The sequence below is a fragment of the Symphalangus syndactylus genome, chromosome 11, assembly GCF_028878055.3.
Source record: "Symphalangus syndactylus isolate Jambi chromosome 11, NHGRI_mSymSyn1-v2.1_pri, whole genome shotgun sequence".
Lineage (NCBI taxonomy): Eukaryota > Metazoa > Chordata > Mammalia > Primates > Hylobatidae > Symphalangus > Symphalangus syndactylus.
The window spans coordinates 88,834,950-88,850,652 of record NC_072433.2 but is presented as its reverse complement, the minus strand read 5'-3'; the positions used below and the strand labels follow the sequence as shown (position 1 = coordinate 88,850,652).

Sequence of the window (15,703 nt, the reverse complement as noted above, 5' to 3'; positions counted from 1 at the left end):
GGAGAAAGGTCAGGTTACCTATAGAGGGAAGTCCATCAGACTAATAGCAGATCTCTCTGCAGAAACCCTACAAGCCAGAAGAGAGTGGGGGCCAATATTCAACTTTCTTATTGTTAAATAAGATGTCTGGTACATGGCTGTTATGTCACAGGACCCTTGGGGTGTTGCTTTTCTGGCTGGAAACCTCTGTGGCCAGTGACACCTTTGCCCAAGTTTTCTTGGGCCCATTGGGCTTGTTACATCTGGCCTGGCAGGCAGTGCTTAGCTCAAACTAGCAGCCTGGATCTCATGCCTGCCAAGGGTGAGCCCAGCACTGACCAGCAAGGGATGTGTGAGCAAGCGAGCATGCAGTCCAGCCACTGTGCACAGCCAGGCATGCTGGCTGCTGCTGGGGAGGCAGCTATAGGTGCTGGCATAGGTACTGGCTCCCTGCAAAGCTGTGACCAGGTGTACCACAGGCAGCTTCCATGGCTGGCACTGAGGAATGTGGTGGCACCTGGAAGCTTGGAGATGCCAGAAACTGCTAAAAGGGTGTCACAGCCCTGGCTCAGGGAGTTCCTAAGTCTGAGTTCCCCAGCAGGTCACAGATCTTCTCTCCTTCTCTTTTGTCTCCTTCTAATCACCTGCGTTGTGACAAGCAACGGGTCTGTTTCAGCCCTGTTCATGTTACAGCTCTTTCAGCCCCGCCATTCAGTTGTTCCTGAGTTCTTGTCCCACATCCAGGAAGAAAGAGGACATGCACACGTGGAAAGTAAGCAAGGTGAAGAGGTACTTTATTGACCAATAGAACAGCTCAGAGGAGACTGACAGTTAGTAGTTCCTCTCTGCAGACAGGGCATCCCAGTGAGTGTTCAGCTCTTAGCAGAGAGGAGACCCATAGTGGGTAGCTCCTCTCTGCAGGCAGGTTGTCCCAAGGAGTCTGGCTGAGTCCAGGGTTATTATGGGCTTCAGAGGAGAGGAAGTGCATGCTAACTGGACCATGGACAGACATGGACAGGCCCAGAAAAAGCACCATCAATTCTCACTCTGATCCATGGAGCTGGCAGCCTGCCCCCAGGCTTCAGGCCATCTCAGACCTGAAAGTGGGGCTTCCCCCACTTTCAGCCTGCACAAACAGCAGGCTGTTTGTGTTGAGGGCACCTGCAGGCTGGTGCCAAGCCACCCTCAGAACCCCCTTGGCCTTTCTCCCATGGTCATTGGTGCTCAAAGTCCCGAGGAGGCTGAGGTGGCAGGGGACTGGTGTGTCAGTACTGCCCTGAGGACGTGCACACCCAGCCAGTTGCAACAGTGCTAGGGCTCACCCTCAACTTTGCTCTGAAATCTCAGTGGGCACCAGGAGTGGGGACAGGCTGGGCAGAGGGAATAGGCATTTCCAAGCCTGCAGGGGCAAGGTCAACTTCTGGGACTCCAAGAGCACAGGAATGCCCAAGTCCACAGCCGTGGCTGGGTAGCTGCAGCTGCATCCAAACCTGGGAGAGTGGGGCTCCCAACCCTCCAACTCAGAAGAGGTGAGCTTCTGCCAGTTCCTGGCTCCCTCTGGTTCTGTGGAGCACACAGCCCAGGTATGCCTTCCCCGCTGCAGCTGGCATCTTAGCAGTGGTTACTCCAGATGGGCCATGGCTGCCATCATTACATCACTGTTAAGGTTCAGGTGAAACAATAACCCTGGTGAGGGGATGGATATTAACCTCAGGAAAGTAATACACCTCTTCAGATGCTAGATGATATTGATTATCAGTAACTGTGTTTGTTTCATTCTCAGCCTGAAGTATTGAAATGTTACATGATATATTTTATTTGGTTACTTGCCTAGAAAAATTCAAATACATCTTTGTCTAAGGAAACAGCCCATTCAGAATTTCCAAAATGTGCATTCAGAAACCTGAAACCAAATACACTGATATTCAGCCAAAAAACATAGACATGGGGAGTTTCATGACATATTCTTTTCTGTTTTTTCTTAGGCAGAATATATTAAATACATTAAAATGTATCATTGCATTTGAATCATAGATTTGCATAATGGGAGAGCTCTTTAAAGATATTCTGGTTCAACCAAACAGGAATTTGCTCCAGGAAGCCAGGAATGGTGGATCACTCCCTGCACTGAAAAAATCGGGCTGGGTTTGTGAATGATGCTAGGGACACTGCACTGTAGTTTTATTCCAAGCAAGGGAGAAAAACTGGCACATCCTGCATATCCTCAACAGGCTCAGGGGTGTTAAAATTACACCTTTGGCTGGGCACGGTGGCTCACACCTGTAATCCCAGCACTTTGGGATGCCAAAGTGGGTGGATCACAAGGTCAGGAGATCGAGACCATCCTGGCTAACATGGTGAAACACCATCTCTACTAAAAATACAAAAAAAAAGAATTAGCCAGGCATGGTGGTGGGTGCCTGTAATCCCAGCTACTGGGGAGGCTGAGGCAGGAGAATGGCGTGAACCCGGGAGGCGGAGCTTGCAGTGAGCCAAGATCATGCCACTGCACTCCAGCCTGGGCAACTAAGCAAGACTCCATCTCAAAAAAAAAAAAAAAAAAAAAGATTACACCATTATATATCACAACGATGACATAAAGTGGCTTTTAGGCCCACAATCTTATTAGTGAAGAAAATAAGTGGTACAAACTACTGCTTTGGAATGTTATATATGAATGAATTGTGGTGTCAGCATCATTTCAACAATCCTCTTCAGTTAATATTTTTACTTTTTAAATTTGAGCTTATTTTTGGATATTCTTTAAGTGTCCCTAGACCTGTGCTATCCATTAGAGTAGCCACCCAGAACTTCTGGCTACTGAGCATTTTAAATATGACTATGGCTACTAGTAATCTGAATATTTAATTTCCTTTAATATAAATTTAAATTTACAGACATACTTATTACAATTATGACAAAACTTTTAAGTAACTTTGGAACAGTTGGATATAGGGCTCTACTTTTTAAAGTAAATTTATATTTATATTTAATTTGAGGTTAAGTATTTCTGATGAAAATGTAGCATCTGCATTCAAATATACATTATATTTCAAGTTTTTCATATGAAAAAAATTATGAAATTGTCTCATTACTGTACCTAGTAATATTTATTACATTTTGAAATAACATTTAGGATATATTTATTTAAATAAAATATACTATAGTGATAGTATTTATAGCATCTGTTTCTTTATACTTTTTGCATATGACTAATTGAAAATTTAAAATTACATATGTAGCCCACAATATATTTCTATTAAAGAGCCTTGCCCTAGATCATGGTTCATAAATCTGACCCTAACCCCCATAACACCTGTGGTATAACCACCTTTCCCCAATTCCATACCGATGACAGAGTTTTTCCTTAGTAATTTGAAGGTATAAAGAGATAAATAATATTGTGTGTCCCTAAATGCTGGTTCTATTTATCTTTATATGAAATTTTGGAACTGGGAGTGTTCCAGAGTTAGTGAAAAAGTTCAAGATACTTTACCAAGTTACATTTCAATATCAGATACAACATTTATATTTTATAGAACAAAAATTAAATATAGCAATATTTTGGTACAAATGTGTGTCTTGCAATATAATATGTCTCATGCAATGTTTCAATTGGTTTAGAACATACTTGTACTAAAAAAATTTGTTGTTTATCTGAAATTTGAATGTAACTGGGAGCCTTGTATTTTATGTGACATCTCTAGAAATTGGGTATGTTTCAGAGTAGGAAAAAATATCATTTTCAATAAGTGATAGAAAATTAAATATCAGTATGGGAAAAAAAGAACCTGGATAAATGTTGCAAACTGTACTATAAAAAATGGTTCTAAAGTGTGCAGATCTCAATGTGGAAAGTAAAATAGGAAAATATTTAGTTGATAAAATAGTAGATTATCTTCATGACTTTATGGTAGGGAAAGTCTTGTTAACTTTGTTAATAAAGCATTAACCCAAAAGGAAAAGATTGATCAGCTAGAATTCAATAACAGAACTTCTATTTCTTTTTTAAAAGGGATTTTAACTTTTTATTTTTATTTTTTATCTTTTTCAACTTCTTTAAGTTCAGGGGTACATGTGCAGTCAGTTACACAGGTAAACTTGTGTCATGGTTGTTTGTTGTACAGATTATTTTATCACTCAGATACTTAAACTAGTACCCATTAGTTACTTTTCCTGATCCTCTCCCTCCTACTACCATCCATCCCCGATAGACCCCAGTGTGTGTTGTTCCCTTCTATGTGTCCATGTGTTTTAATCATTTAGGGCCCACTTATAAGTGAGAACATGCAGTATTTGGTTTTCTGTCCCTGTGTTAGTTTTCTAAGGATAATGGTCTCCAGCTCCATGCATGTCCTTGAAAAGGACATGATCTCATTCTTTCTTATGGCTGCATAGTATTCCATGGTGTTTTGTACCACGTTTTTGTTACGAAGTCTGTCATGGATGGGCATTTATGTTGATTCCATGTCTTTGCTATTGTGAATAGTGCTATAATGAACATATGCATGCATGTCTCTTTGTAATAGAATGATTTACACTCTTTGGGTGTATACCCAGTAATGGGATTGCTGAGTTGAATGGCATTTCTGTCTTTAGGTCTTTGAGGAATTGCCACACTGTCTTTCACAATGGTTGAACTAATTTACACTCCCATCAACAGTGTGTAAGTGTCCCATTTTCTTCACAACCTCACCAGCATCTGTTATTCTTTGACTTTTTAATGATAACTATTCTGACTGGAGTGAGATGGTATCTCATTGTGATTTTTGTTTACATTTCTCTAATGATCAGTGATGTTGAACTTTTTTTCATATGATTTTTGGCTACATGTATGTCTTTTGAAAAGCCGGGTGTGGTGGCTCATGCCTGTAATCCCAGCACTTTGGGGGGCCTAGGCAGGTGGATCACGGGGTGAAGAGATTAAGACCATCTCCTTGCCAACATAGTGAAACTCTGTTTCTACTAAAACTACAAAAATTAGCTGGATTTGATGGTGCTCGCCTGTAGTCCCAGCCACTCAGGAGGCTGAGGCAGGAGAATCACTTGAACCAGGGAGGTGGAGGTTGCAGTGAGCCAAGATCGCGCCACTGAACTCCAGCCTGGGTGACAGAGCAAAACTCCATCTCAAAAAAAAAAAAAAAATTAGCACTTTCTAGCTGTCAGAAGGCAGCAACTTAATATAATTACAACATTTTAGTCTGAGACAGTAGTGGAGAGTATTGAGGTTTCTCCCTTGGATGTTTGAGACAGGGAGGCAATCCAATTCTAAGTCCCTTTAGATTCACAATCAAAATTGAACTGTATAGTTCCTATACTCAGCTCCTTCAAGGCGTTTAATAATAAATGACAAATTTTTGATGACATAAACTGTATATATACGTTGAGTAATAAGAGTAATTATTTATGTGGATATACAGATGACTTACTTTTTTATATGTTTATTTTCAAATAACTGAAAGTTATTTGAAACTCAATTAGCAGTAAGCAAGCAGCTGTCCATTATTTTAATGTATTCCCAGTTCTATATAAAGTTCATTTTTACCTTAACAATTTCAGTTCATGAATTTTTTTAAGAAAATGTACATTATTTTTCAAAATCTGGCAATGAAAAATATTATTGTAAGACTCTGGCATTTTCTTTATTAAGTTTTATTTTTAATTGGAAAATAATAATTACATGCATTTATGGGATACAACATGATGTTTCAATATATGTATATATTGTGAAGTAATCAAATTCATGTTGAGAAAAGTAACATTGTAGCATTCAGTTTCTATTCAGAGACATAAGTATAGGCCTGTTTGAAGAAGTCCATTTTACTAATATATTCAAACTCTTATCAATTTGCTATTTCAATATTTCATATGCAGGGCCATTTCTAAGTTTGACTTCTATTACAATTTTATATTGTGTTCAAAATATGTGTTGTTTGTGATGATTGCTTTGTCAGATTCAAAAATAAATTTTAAAAGTAAAATGTTCAAATTAAATTTTTTATTTATTTATTTATTTTTTTTTTTTGAGACGGAGTCTTGCTCTGTGGCCCAGGCTGGAGTGCAGTGGCGCAATCTCGGCTCACTGCAAGCTCCGCCTCCCGGGTTCACGCCATTCTCCTGCCTCAGCCTCTCCGAGTAGCTGGGACTACAGGCGCCCGCCACCACGCCCGGCTAATTTTTTGTATTTTTAGAAGAGACGGGGTTTCACCATGGTCTCGATATCCTGATCTCGTGATCCGCCCACCTCGGCCTCCCAAAGTGCTGGGATTACAAGTCAAATTAAATTTTTTGACAGATTTTAAAATGTATACATTTGTATGTTAGGTATGAATATACAGTTATGTGTTTAAATTGTATCTGTAAAAATAATACAATTTTGTGATTTTATATTTATCTAATTTCTAACTATCTGCATCACTTGAAAATAAAGTGCAAAGTATCTTTTGTAAACAGTTTGAATAAAGGGTTTTTTTCTAAGAGAGAACACACTATCAAAAAGTTCAATTTATAAGCTGTTTAGAAAGATAAAAATGTATGGATATGCAGGGGAAAAATATATTGCAGCTGTGTAAAGTAGACTTTAGATATAGACAGACATGAACATGGGAAAAGGGTTATCCAAGACGCAGTAACTAGGAAAAAAAAGAACCAAATTGGGCTAAGAAGAATGACAGAATTTGAGGGTAACAAAGCAGAGTAACAAAATACCCCATCAAAACTAGAGAATTCAGAGCAGTTATGAGACTGGGCCTGGAGAGAATCCTTGAGCTGCACATACAAATGCACATACATACAGTCTTAGGAGTAGGTGAATTGGAGCTCCTAATGGTGTCAAGGTTGTACACACACACACACAGACACACACACACACACACACACAGACACACACACACAGTAACAGAGAAGAATTTGGAGGGATTTCAGAGAAGAGAAGAGAAATTGTGACTAGTTCAAGGAATGATTTCATTTCATTTTTCAATTCATTATACAATCATCCAACAGCTATTTTTAAGTAAACAAATTAAAACACCTTTCAATAAGCCAAATATATAAGATGAAGAATATATGCCACCATTTATGACCTACTTATTTAGTTGTAATTGATAAAGTAATTGTGTATATTTATGGTGAACAACATGATTTTTTTTTATTATGCTTTAAGTTCTAGGATACATGTGCAGAACGTGCAAGTTTGTTACATAGGTATACGCGTGCCATGGTGGTTTGCTGCACCCATCAATATGTCACCTACCTTAGTTATTTCTCCTAATGTTATCCCTCCCCTAGCGCCCCATCCCAAAACAGGCCCAGGTGTGTGATGTTCCCCTCCATGTGTCCATGTATTCTCATTGTTCAGCTACCACTTATGAATGAGAACATGTGGTGTTTGGTTTTCTGTCCTTGTGTTAGTTTGCTGAAAATGAGGGTTTCCAGTGTCTTCCATTTCCCTGCAAAGGACATGAACTCATTATTTTTTATGGCTGCATAGTATTCCATGGTGTATATGTGCCACATTTTCTTTATCCAGTCTGTCATTGATGGGCATTTGGGTTGGTTCTACGCCTTTGCTATTGTGAACAGTGCCTCAATAAACATATGTGTGCATGTGTCTTTAAAGCAGAATGATTCATAATCCTTTGGGTATATACCCAGTAATGGGATTGCTGGGTCAAATGGTATTTCTAGTTATAGATCCTTGAGGAATCGCCACACTGTCTTCCACAATGGTGGAACTAATTTACACTCCCACTATGATGTTTTGAAATAAGTATACATTGTAAAATGACTAAATCAAGCTAATTAACATATTCATTTTCTCACATACTTATTTGTCTGTGGTAAGAACGCTAAAAATTTACTCAACGATTTTCGAGTATACAATAAATTGTTATTAATTACAGTCATGATTTTGTACAATAGAACTACGGGAGAGTGTACAATATTCAAAAATCAAGCAGTGATGTAAGTGTTAGGAATGGAGGGACATATAGTAAGGATATTCTATAAAGATATTTTAAATAACCAAAGAGAAAAAACAGAACAGACAAGATTATAAATATTTTCAAATGCTCAGATTCAGTTTTCTGAACAATTTGGTCAAGTATGGATCAATCGAATGTCAGTACTTCCAGAAATTTTGAAATAGAGTACTTGACCTTTAGTTTTTCAATTATTTGCAACTACATCTGAAAGACTCAGTCAAAATGTTTTTTCTAATTACACAAAATCTTTAATTACAAAAAAAAAAAAGCAGGGGCATAGCAAATTAATCTAATTCATCACAACTATTAGTTGGGAAGAATGAAACATAGCTGTCTCTTTTCTTGCACCCAGAATGATTAAAATGTAGTCCAATCTTCATATGATGGCTCTGGAATATAGCATTAAAACAAAAGCCTGCTGGAAGGAAAAGTATGGAAGATTATTTATAAGCCATAAATTCAGAGCCATTCTCTGCTCCAAATATGCATTGTTCATGATGATTGCTTTGTCCAATTCAAAATTTCAGATAGGGTTGCAAAACGGAAAGAGGAACCTAAATATATAAATACTGCAAATTGCTAGTTACATAATCATTTTTCATGATTATCTGGGTAACAGTATTTACCATGACTGTGAATCATGGAAGTGTTCTTGTAAACATTTCCAAATTAAAGTTATTGGAAAAAGAATTATTTTTGAAGATAATAAACTTCACAAATGTAGTTTGGGATTGCTAAAAATATTATAACTCCTTATATATTTAAAATGCAATTAAGGCACTATAATCTATATTAAAATATTATTTTTATTAAACTGTAATCATACTTTAAGATAAAGTTATTGCATGTATAAAAATAAAATTTCAGAGCGATTTTACAATTAAATTATTACCTAATATATTTCCAAATCTTTTATTGTTGTTTTTATTTTATTTTTTATAGCCCAACTATATGTTTAATTAAATTCTTGTCAAGTAAAGCAGTATTTACATAAGTATAACGGAGACTTATAATATCTGCTGACAAACCAGATATGTACTTGCATATTTCTAAAGTGGAAATCAGGCTAAGTAACACCCCATTCACTCAACTCTCAACCCCTGGCCCCAACTTGGGTAATCATTTTACTTTCTACTTCAATGAATTCAACATTTTTCAGATTCTACATATAAATGTGATTGTGTGGTGTTTGTCTTTCTGTGCCTAGTTTATTTCACTTAGCATAATATACTCTAGATTCATCCGTGTTATCCCAAATGATAGAATTTTGTTTAGGCAACAACATAGATTATTAGAAAAAATAAAAATACATTTTCTTTTTTTCTATTTTATTTTTTGACACAAGATCTTTCTCTGTCACCTTGGCTGCAGTGCAGTGGCACCATCTGGACTCACTGCAACTTTTGCCTCCTGGACTCAAGCAATCCTCCCTCCTCAGCCTCCGGAGTAGCTGAGACTACAGGCATATGCCATCATGCCTGCCTAATTTTTGTATTTTTTATAGAGATGGGGTTTCACAATGTTGCGTAGGCTGGCCTCAAACTCCTGAGCTTAAGGGATCCACCTGCCTCAGCCTCTCAGTGTAAAATATGTTTTCATAATCAACCAAAAGCCATAACTTCCAATTATCAAGGAAGTAATAAAATTATTTTAAAATATAAGCAGATTCAAAGTTGTGTGCGTGTCTGTGTGTGTAGGTATGTATTTCCACTATGGTCTGTGGAAAACTAATTTGTTAATTTTCAAGAAGAATGAATTCTCACCCCCATTTCAGATTGGATTTAACAACAAATATCTGCTTGTTTCTAATGAAGAGCTGTAAGGAAAGGAAAAATAACTCACTGAGGAAAAGTCAATACATCTTAGCTCAAACCCCATCTCCCCAGTGTTCTATATGGCTGAAACCAGGTTAAAATAAATACTAAGCACAGTCTATAAAAGGGGAGACAAACGCATAAAATAGTCTGGCAAAACCATGTGCCAGATGTCTTCTGTTTACTTGTCTAGATCCATTCTCTACCCAAATCTACTCATGTCTATTCTTTTTTTTTTTCTCAGAGAAGATGACCAAAAAGGACTACTTCACAGGGCTCCCATGTGCTCAGCTTGCAATTGGATTCAGGCACCAGAGATCCCTGGCAAGAGACTAAAGGTGGGCAGGAAAGCAAGGATGAGCTATTTGTATGTCTATCTTCCACCTGTATGATTCCTTTGGGTTGTCTATGTCTTACTTACAAAGGTTCCCGCTGTCTTCAAAGTTGTCCCTCTCCACAGAGCTTTCTTGTCTCCATTTATGGACACCACTCTCTTACCTTATCTTTCAAGCTTCAGCTTAGTAATAGTTATTATTTACCCTGAGTTTACACAATAACCTGTATTTTACAAACATTTTGCCCACACTTAAGTAAACAGCTTTTATTTTTTGGTTAAAGTTACCTTTATTTTTTTCAAATCTGAGCATGCCGTGCATTTTTTCCTAGAATCCTATTACTCGTGTGTACAGACAATACAGCTATTCTGTTCACCACAGCACACCGAGTACCTGGAATAACGCCAAACATAGAGAATAAACATTGGATTCGTGAATGAATACATGAATGAAGGAAGAAATGTAAAAGTAAAAACTCCCATAAAAGGCAGAAGCACCAGCTGCCTCTTTTTTGTGGTTTGATTATTGTCATTTGGTGATTTGAAAGTTGATTGTAGCTGGTCTCTGAAGTAGGCCTCCAACATTTCACCTCGACTCTTGAAATAGCTTCAATTGCAATCTTTGCCTCCACTTTTGGTTTCTCTAATCTGTTCCTAACAGAGCAATCAGGCAGATTTCTTTAATATGTAAATCTGACCATGTTGTTCTTTTCCAAAGCTTAACATGCTTTGATGTCACCACAGCCTTCTAGATATACTACAATCTTCGGAATAAAAAATACAAGATGCCATCACTGATGTCCACCTCCCTCAGACTCTTCTCTTATAATTCCACTCATGAAAAAGACTAAAAAGTACTCAACCAATTTCCATCTCCATATATACAATGCTTTCTGAACTTGTCCATGTTTTGCTTAATCTATTTCATCCTCTTGACAGCAGCCAGATCAGCATTTTGTATCTGTTCCTCACAGGGTAACTTAATGAGGGCCTGCACGTGCAGTGGGGTTACATTGTAAGAAAGGAATCACAAATTTTTTTTTTTTTATTATACTTTAGGTTTTAGGGTACATGTGCACAATGTGCAGGTTTGTTACATATGTATCCATGTGCCATGTTGATTTCCTGCACCCATTAACTCGTCATTTAGCATTAGGTATATCTCCTAATGCTGTCCCTCCCCCCTCCCCAAACCCCACAACAGTCCCCGGAGTGTGATGTTCCCCTTCCTGTGTCCATGAGTTCTCATTGTTCAATTCCCACCTATGAGTGAGAACGTGTGGTGTTTGGGTTTTTGTCCTTGCGATAGTTTACTCAGAATGATGTTTTCCAGTTTCATCCATGTCCCTACAAAGGACATGAACTCATCATTTTTTATGGCTGCATAATATTCCGTGGTGTATATGTGCCACATTTTCTTAATCCAGTCTATCGTTCTTGGACATTTGGGTTGGTTCCAAGTCTTTGCTGTTGTGAATAGTGCCGCAATAAACATACGTGTGCATGTGTCTTTATAGCAGCATGATTTATAGTCCTTTGGGTATATACCCAGTAATGGGATGGCTGGGTCAAATGGTATTTCTAGTTCTAGATCCCTGAGGAATGGCCACACTGACTTCCACAATGGTTGAACTAGTTTACAGTCCCACCAACAGTGTAAAAGTGTTCCTATTTCTCCACATCCTCTCCAGCACCTGTTGTTTCCTGCTTTTTTAATGATGGCCATTCTAACTGGTGTGAGATGATATCTCACTGTGGTTTTGATTTGCATTTCTCTGATGGCCAGTGATGATGAGCATTTCTTCATGTGTTTTTTGGCTGCATAAATGTCTTCTTTTGAGAAGTGTCTGTTCATGTCCTTTGAACAGAACAGAGCCCTCAGAAATGATGCCGCATATCTACAACTATCTGATCTTTGACAAACCTGACAAAAACAAGAAATGGGGAAAGGATTCCCTATTTAATAAATGATGCTGGGAAAACTGGCTAGCCATATGTAGAAAGCTGAAACTGGATCCCTTCCTTACACCTTGTACAAAAATTAATTCAAGATGGATTAAAGACTTAAATGTTAGACCTAAAACCATTAAAATCCTACAAGAAAACCTAGGCAATACCATTCAGGACATAGGCGTGGGCAAGGACTTCATGTCTAAAACACCAAAAGCAATGGCAACAGAAGCCAAAGTTGACAAATGGGATCTAATTCAACTAAAGAACTTCTGCACAGCAAAAGAAACTACCATCAGAGTGAACAGGCAACCTACAGAATAGGAGAAAATTTTTGCAACCTACTCATCTGACAAAGGGCTAATATCCAGAATCTACAATGAACTCAAACAAATTTACAAGAAAAAAACAAACAACCCCATGAAAAAGGAATCACAAATTGTTAAGAGACTGAGATTTCACAGGACTACTGGCACATCTGCTCATTCTGCCCTCTAGTGTGAGAGAGTACTCATTACTTCAGTGTGTAAGCAAATCTCCTCCAAGTGGGAAGGGGAAAGGCATCTCTACGTTTATTACACTGGAAACCAAGAAAATGCTTCCAGAATTTCTCTTCAATACCTAGAGATGTTTTCAGGGAAGTACATGTCTATATATAGAGATACACTGTCTCTAGCTTCCAAGATGTTTATTATTCAGCCATTTCCTTTGCTCAGAAGGGCCAGACCATATAGAAATGCAATAAACTCATGGATAATTTTATCTCAACATTTATATTAACAGTTTGAATGTGAACAAATCAGATCTACAAAGATAAATGGTATTTGTCAATATCTACTGAATGTAGTGTAAAATGGCATTTGTATTTCCGCATCTGTTTCTACACATCTTTGCACTGTTAGGCTACAGAGTCAGTTCTGTAAAGTTGATTGCGTTCATTATTTTCTACAACCTAAATGACAATGACAGCTTCTGTGAGTGACAATTTCAAAAGCATTATTCAGCATAAAATTGATATGCCCAATTTTCTGGTCAGTTGAAATTAAGAAAGTAAAATCAATGAGAGACCAAATTTATGTACATAAAGTATATTTAATTATGATCTTATCAAAAAGGAAATCTCCTTGATATTAAGGTAAACCTCTCAAGGGGCGGTTTTAATTCTGGCTGATAAAGCCTACAAACTTATTTCCAGACACATTGAAATGGACAATAAAAACTGCTTTGCCAAAAAGAAAAGGATTCTGAGCCTGATAATCTATTCAAGTAAATTTGAAATTAAATTATTTTACCTTGTTTGGAATGTGTTGATGTCTGTGGGACAATTGCTCCTTCATACTTAGTACGCCTTATTTATATGAGCGAATCAGGAAAATTAATAAACTATGAACTACGAGGTTTTGAAAAATAGTAACACTAGAATGTGGTGATATATTGGAGAAAAACTTAATTGGCTTTAGTTCTTGGCTTTGAATTTTGGAATAATCTGGGTCCTAGTGTCTGTGCATAGGGGAAGGGGATAAAATCTACTTCCTGGAAGAAGCTGGTCCAGTTTTCAGTTGGGGACATACATGTACATAGAAACATTTGGGAGAAAAACACATATGTGCTATCATCATGATATGTGGAGCAAGTTTTTTTTTTTTCATTTCAGACTTCTGAAATGGCTACTTACACATATAATACAAATGCACTATGAAATAAAGTAAAATATGCACCTATACTATACAAACCTGAGACAATGGTTGTTAATATGTTGATGGCTGCGCTCTCAGGCTTATATTACGTATAACAAGCTGCAAATTCCACTAAGGTCAGCATGTTGATTCCCTTATTTACTATTGAAGCACCAGTGCCTAAAAAACAAATGCCTGGATGTATTAGTACCCAAATAATATTTGAATGAATTTAATGAAAATTGGCTCATGGCCTAACGTCTATGTTGTTACAACTTTTCTTTTTAATTAATATTCTATAAGTGTATTTACATGTCAGTAAGTATTAAACCATATCATTATTTGAGAAACAACTTTCTAGTCTTCCTTCTATAACAATATTGGAATTTTTAAAGCACTCTTTATGTTTTGAACTTTTAAATTGTTCCAGATTTTATGTTACAAATTCCAGTACTATTAAGCTTTTATCTACTAGTTTACTTCACAAACAAGTTTCCATAAATGGAATTGCTCAGTCAAAGGCCGTGTTCTTTTTCAGGGCCTGTGACACATATTGTCTTTAGCTCTCCAATTAAGTTGAAAGGTGAATAGTTACAACGGAGGTGCTTGTTTCCTGCGGAAAGATATTCCAGTTGAAAGTTAGCCACAGGTGAAATATAAATATAAAAATAATGAAGACTCTAACACTAGACTTACCACAACATCCTGTTTTGCAGATAATTTACGTGTCTAAGTTGGGGTCTTTTTTAAAAATAGTTATCAGGTTAATTGTCTTACTCTTTCTTTTTCCTTCAGGGTGGAGACCTAACGACTGCTTCATCATAATAGTCCTTTCATTATTTCATAATAGCTACCATATATGAGTGAGAATACCTATTATGTTGTAGGCATGACATTGGGCTACCATATATGGAAGCTATTAAGAAATGATATGTTATATATACATATATATATAAAAATTCATTCTCACAACAAAAATATAAGATACAATTATTTCACTAGTTAGAAAATTGAGGTTCAGAATGAAAAAAAATAACTTGCTCAGGTTTACTTGGGCTAGCAAGTGACAGAAGAGGATATAAAACAAGGTCTATCAGACTTTAACTTTGTGCCCTTTCAACTAACCTACACATAAAGAATGTATTGAGCATCTGTTCTGTTACTGTTAGATGGGCTTTACTGAAAATTGTTGATACAGTTAATCAGAAAATGAAAAGTCATTTATCTGTAACAAAACCTACGTTTCTCTAATCTATCATATTGACATATTTATTCTGCTTGTATTATATATAATACAACAGTATCTGCCTAAGGTGTTGCTTTATGGAGAGGACTATATAGTAAGTGATGTAGTTTGGATTATTGCTTAGAAAATATTTACATTTTCTCACCTCACTGGCCCAGGTAAGTGGAGTACACTTTTCTACTCTACTGATACTGAGTTTGGCTGTAGAATTTGCACTATCAATGGGTTGTTTGCAATTGTGTTGTGAGCTTAAAATCTGCTTCAGCTATTGGGGTTAGCCAGTTAAATTCCTGTCTTCTATGAGAAAAGTATGTCTCAGTTACTTACTGGTCCAAGGAATATAAGATACACATAGACTTTATTATTTTTCTCTTTTAATTGACTAAGGCAGTAAATTAAGTTGATTGATTTTCTAATTAAACCACCCTGGCGTGTCTGTGATAATACCTACATGGACATGAAAAATTATTTTATGTATTACTAGATTTTATTTTCTAATATTTAATGTGCCTGAGAGATCATTGTTCCATAGTTTTATTTTTATCTACTTTATTATTATTATTTATATAGTTTTGGCATCATGGCAATGCTGACCTTAAAAAAACAAGATGAAAAAGTTTCAGAAAAAAATTTCTGCATGAGATTTTGTATAGTTGGTAATATTTTTTCCTTAGTTGATAGAATTTGCCAGTAAAATCTTCAGGAACTGATATTTTATTGTG

The 15,703-nt window shown here is 36.8% G+C and overlaps 1 long non-coding RNA gene across 1 annotated transcript; it reads right to left on the bottom strand.

Moving 5' to 3' along the window:
• Positions 1 to 10,644: 10,644 nt before the first annotated feature.
• Positions 10,645 to 14,494, bottom strand: LOC134731836 (uncharacterized). The gene is made up of 3 exons (XR_010114460.1): positions 14,432 to 14,494; positions 13,793 to 13,915; positions 10,645 to 10,763 (listed from the first exon to the last, which is right to left on the bottom strand). It is a non-coding gene; the product is annotated as an uncharacterized lncRNA (long non-coding RNA).
• Between the last annotated feature and the right edge of the window lie 1,209 nt (positions 14,495 to 15,703).